This window comes from Suricata suricatta, chromosome 17, assembly GCF_006229205.1.
Source record: "Suricata suricatta isolate VVHF042 chromosome 17, meerkat_22Aug2017_6uvM2_HiC, whole genome shotgun sequence".
Lineage (NCBI taxonomy): Eukaryota > Metazoa > Chordata > Mammalia > Carnivora > Herpestidae > Suricata > Suricata suricatta.
The window spans coordinates 54,330,778-54,335,835 of record NC_043716.1 but is presented as its reverse complement, the minus strand read 5'-3'; the positions used below and the strand labels follow the sequence as shown (position 1 = coordinate 54,335,835).

At 50.8% G+C, this 5,058-nt stretch overlaps 1 long non-coding RNA gene across 1 annotated transcript; it reads left to right on the top strand.

The window, feature by feature from the left end:
* Nucleotides 1–1,129: 1,129 nt before the first annotated feature.
* On the top strand, nucleotides 1,130–4,856 carry LOC115282702. Its single transcript, XR_003904723.1, has 3 exons — nucleotides 1,130–1,300; nucleotides 3,460–3,675; nucleotides 4,657–4,856. It is a non-coding gene; the product is annotated as an uncharacterized LOC115282702 (long non-coding RNA).
* Nucleotides 4,857–5,058: the final 202 nt, after the last annotated feature.

The following is a 5,058-nucleotide window of genomic DNA, read 5'->3' as shown; positions in this document are numbered from 1 at the left end:
CAGTAGACGTGTGAAATGTTCACTTCCATGGTTGAAGAGAGGTGGATGGATTGTCATCACATCCCCCTCATCTCCGGTGCTCTCTTTCTCCCCAAAGCCTTTTCCGTTTATTGGTTTTCAGTTTTAGATTCAGTTCCAGGAGAAAGGAATAGGAAGCCTTTTATTCCAAAAGAGTGGGGTGTCTATTTTTTCCTTAATGATTTGTAAGGGTTCTTGATTTATTCCAGGCATGACTCCTTTGTCAAATATATGTATTGTACATCTCTCCCTCCACTCTGCGGATCGTCAGTCCCTAAAAAGCAGTCAGCGCCTGTCAACCTCACAAAAGAGAGAGAGAGAGAGAGCCACTCATTGTAGGGTACTGGAAAAGGCTACTTATAGTCTTACCAACACGTCAAACCTGAGCCTGATCTAACTGCTAATCCACAGGAATCATGGGAGACGGAGGAAGCTGGCAAACCACACCACGGGGTGTAGGATTCAGCTCCTGGAAATCTCTACAGGACAGGTGACCCTCCTTTTCAATGAATATGCTGCAAGGAAGATGGGTAGATTCTAAGAAACCGAAGAGCCATACCAACCAAGTACAATGTTTGAAACATCTTTGGATCCTGATTACAGTAAAACCATAAACAAAAAATTAAGACATTTGGAGACATTTGAACACTGGATATTCGATGTTGAGAAGAAGTCAAGGTCATCTCTTACAAGTCCAATAATGATACAGCAGTCATTGCTTAGAGGAGTCCTTCCCTTGCAGAGATGCCTACCGAAGTACCTACCCGTGGGTGAGGTTGAGGATTTGCTTAAAGAGAATCTGACGAGGGGCAGCTGGTGGGGGAAAAGAGGATGCTGAATTCACCAAGGGTTGATCATTAGTGAAGCTAAGTAACAGGTGCATGGATAGTCACTGGAATGCCTCTGCATGTAAGTGTTTGAAATTTTCCACAACGGAAAGAATTTTTAAGCAAGTGGTTTGCTTTGAGCCAGGGTGCCGCGTGACACATCGTTAAAGTCTCACGAGCAGCGAGTCCCTCTTTTCCCTGTGGGGTGGTTCGCTGGCTTCCCATGCTGCTGAGCCTTCAGAGCCAGCCCTGCGTGCTGCCCCACTTTTGGCAACTCCCTTCATTACATGAGGATGATGTGAAGGCTTCTAGTTGCCTAGCAATGGCTGGCAGAAAATCGATGCCCCACTCCGCAGCACAGCAGTCGAATATTGATTATCTGGGTGATTTGGAGATTTGCTCCCTGGATGAACAAATTTTTCCCCCTGGGTAATTGATCAGAGGCATGACAGAAGGTGAGCAAGAGACATTGAAAAGAAGGGTTGGAACCGGGTGGAGAGACTGGCAAGGAAAAGGAAAGTGTTCAGGGCAGAGGGTGGAGAGCAGCTGACTGATGTGAGCCAAGTCAGCATTGTCGCCCGGTACTCAACCCTGAAGCTCTGCTCTGCAAGGCCTCGCAGAAGGGACGGCCCTGGATTCAGCACCACCGCTGCTGGACAGAGCTTGGGGGTGGGTAGGTGAGGAGGTCCCGTTTCTGAAGGTGGGCCTGGAGACACTGCGCGTTTCCTGAGGGCGGGGACTCCTCCTTCCCTGTTACAGCTGACTGGCTCGGGTGGTTAGCACATCCTAGCCTGGAGCCTGGCATTGACCAATTGGTTTGAGCAGTTGAGGGAGCTTTGCTCCGCTAATAGCCACATTGATAAGCGATTGGGGTGGCTGTTTGCTGGGAAGCCTGGTAAAATAATGGACCTGACTCTGTGTAATGGGACCCTCAGTCCTGGCAAAGCTACTGCAGGTTTATGCTCCTCTTTGGGAATGATCAGCAAGGCCGATTCCTGCCAATTTCATATTCAAAAGAACAGCTGGGGAGAATGTGGAGGGAAAGGAGGCCTGCCCCCTTGCATTAGCTAACTATTCTTGTCTAACAACCAATTCCAAAACTCAATGGCATATAACAATGAGCATTTGTTTCTCACTCATTTGTCTGTAGGTCAGTGGGAATTTGGCTGATCTCGTCCGGGCTCAGCTGGGCTCGGCTCCAAGATTTGAGTGGGGTCTAGGCCTGCTCTGCGGAGCCCCTGTCCTCATCAGACCTGGAGTTTACTCAGAGCTCATTCCAGTCGTGGGAGAATGTGGGTGACCAGAGGCCAAGCCAATAAGCATGTGTTTGCTTCGGCCCATTGCTCATACCACGTCTGCTAACGTTTCGTTGGTCAAAGCAAGTCCCAAGGTCAAGCTCAATATCAGTGGGGCAGGGAATTATGCTCTGCCCACAGTGCACACTGTGAAAACTTGCTGAACAGTAATTTAATTTACTTGAAAAGTGGTCTGTATTTTAGCTAGGACAGTTCTGAAAGCGGCAGTGATTGGAGAGGGGAAATCAACAGTGCGTGTTCCAGTAGCAACTGCGTAGGAAGGGTCTGTCTCTGGCCCCCCTGCCTTCCATGGGTCCCTGAGGGTAACTGATATAGGAACCCGCAGCTGCTGGGAATTGATGTAGGGGCCAAGGGAACCTTGGAGATGAGGAAAATGTGCCTGCAGCTTTTCTGAGCTGAGCAGTCTTGCAGGATTAAAAGTTCTGTGTGTGTGTGTGTGTGTGTGTGTGTGTGTGTATCTCTCTCTATTTATAGACTCCTGGGGGGGGGGTGCAGGGATAAGTAAGGCTTCCATCAACACCAGGCAAAGGAGGCAAAGGGATTCTCAAGTCTGCCGAAGATGTATCATAGATGCAGTGGTGTTTGCACAGAAATCTCCGGCGTGTAATAAAGTCTGGGAAGAGCAAGGAGACTGAAATTAAAACATAGGCCGGCTAGTTACTAAACACAGTGTTTGCTGGGAGGTGCTAGCAGCTGTTTAAATTCCAGAGCATGGACTAGCATGTCATTCTGTCTTCTTCACCTGGCAACTCCACAAGACGCTGGCTGGGCACTGAAGTGGAGTAACTGGGTAAGCAAAGCCATCAGGATCCAACAGATTCCAAGGTTGGTGCAAATACCAGATGTGCCCAGAAGCCCCTGGCTAGTTCCCATGGCTGAACCTCAGAGAGCGGGGGATGTCCTCCTTTCTCCTTCCAAGGAAAAAGTGAAGAAAAATGACATCAGCCCTGGCACACAGGGAAGCCATGGACCCCTTCTCTGCCTCCCACCTGCCACAATGCTTTTTCTCCAAATGTAGGCTCAGAGAAAAAGATGGCATCATTTCTGGAAATGGTGGAGGAGGCTCCCCACAATATATAGCAATGCGCTAAGTCCTGAAATATCTTTAGGCTAAGAAGAGTGTATAAGAGCATTCCAGACTAAGGAGAAAGCAAGAGAGGGCCAGAAGTCCAAGTCAGTGACATACAGTATGCAATGCTTTAGTGTCTGTGTCAGTCAGCACTCGCCCCAGCAATGCTGTGTAACAAATAACCCCACAACATAGTGGCTGAAAACAGCAATTGTGTGTTCTTGCTCAGATCCATGGGTGGGCTGGAGTGAAGTCGCTGTATCCCATGTGCATTCATCTGAGGCCCCAGGCACAGCAGGAACCCACAGGACACCCTTCTAGAGATGGATAAGTCCAAGAGGCAAGCTCAAGGGCATGGCACTTGGCACCCCTGTCTACGTCACCACTCAGAAGGAAGCCCTCCCTCCTCACCTGCACCTCTTGTGGTGTGAGGCCCAACCGTAAGGTGTGTATTAGATGCTACCTTGACATCTTTGAGTCTTACAAGACCCCAAAGGCCTAACTGATTTGGGTTACTTTCATCAGATACCCCTCCGCCCCCCACCCCCGCGATGGGGAAGGTCTCCCCAAAGGAGCTCCTCTATCAGCCCAACCAGCCGCACCTCGCCCGGCCCTCAGCCTCATGGGCTCTGTCCCCTGTCCCCTGCAGAATTATTCAAACAAGCTGATTATATCCTCCAGGGGAGCCAGGGGGCACCCCACCCTCCTGCTAACACAAAGCCGGCCTCCCATGGCCCTGGATCTTCAGTGCTCCTGTGTGCAGCCCCCACGAGGCCCTGCATGGTGGGTGGTGTCCTCTCCCCCAGGTTGTGAGTCTCTGCTGCTAATAAATTGGGGACAGTCGCATCCGTCCAGTGTCAGGTGCCGTGTGCGTGGCCATATTGCACTATTTAGTGTAGGGTTCTCTCCTTCCCTATGGAAGTAGTCGGAACACCTCCTGTCCTGGTCTTGTTAGGCCTTGGGTTGGTTATATGCATTTGGCCCTTACCCCTCTTTCCCTCAAGGTCAGGGACAGTGAGGCCCCTTCTTGGTGGCTTCAGCACCTTACCTGGCCCATGGCATCGGGTCTGGAAATGTGCATGGGGCCAGATGTTCTCTTCACTCCCTCCCCCTCCCCCCCAGTTCTCCTGAAGCCCCTCCTCCAATTCCTCACCCCTCCAAGACCCATGGGACCCAATAAACCCTTGTAATCTGGGGCCACGTCTTGCTTTCTCAGTCTTCTTTGTCCACACCTAGGCTGAGTCGGGGAATTCTGGGCCAACACGTGTAGACCACCGAGGAGCCCTTGCAAAGACTTCTCCGGAATCAATACCCCAAGGCCACTTAAATATCATCTGAAACCAAGCCAGTCCCCCCACCCCCCGCCCTCCTCTCCCTCGCTCGCCTCCCAGTGATGTTTAATTTTTCTCTAAATGAACTTGCACAGTGTCACACGGCATTACCGCACCTTGGAACATCCCTATCCTGATCTCCGCGCAGCAGCTGACATGCCAAGTGACAGCGCCGCTTCCTCTAAGGACACTTTCCGGTAATGTAGCTGATTAAAATATAGCTGACTGCAGGGAGGCAGCGGTGCTCCCGCCGGCCGGGCTGAGCCAGGGAAACGCAGAGATAATGAATAACGGTTTGTGGCAAAACTGATAATGCTCCCGCTATTATATGGGCTGAGGCTGCGGCTTCAGTTAATCGCGCTAAATTGCTGGGCTGGAGCCGTATTCTGCTGGAGGCCTGGCTGCTGCCCTTCCTCTTTTGAAAATGTCCATTTGTGTGAAGTTGGGCTCTTGTTCCGGCCTCCTGTCACTCCATTCAAATAAGCTGGCTATTTTTG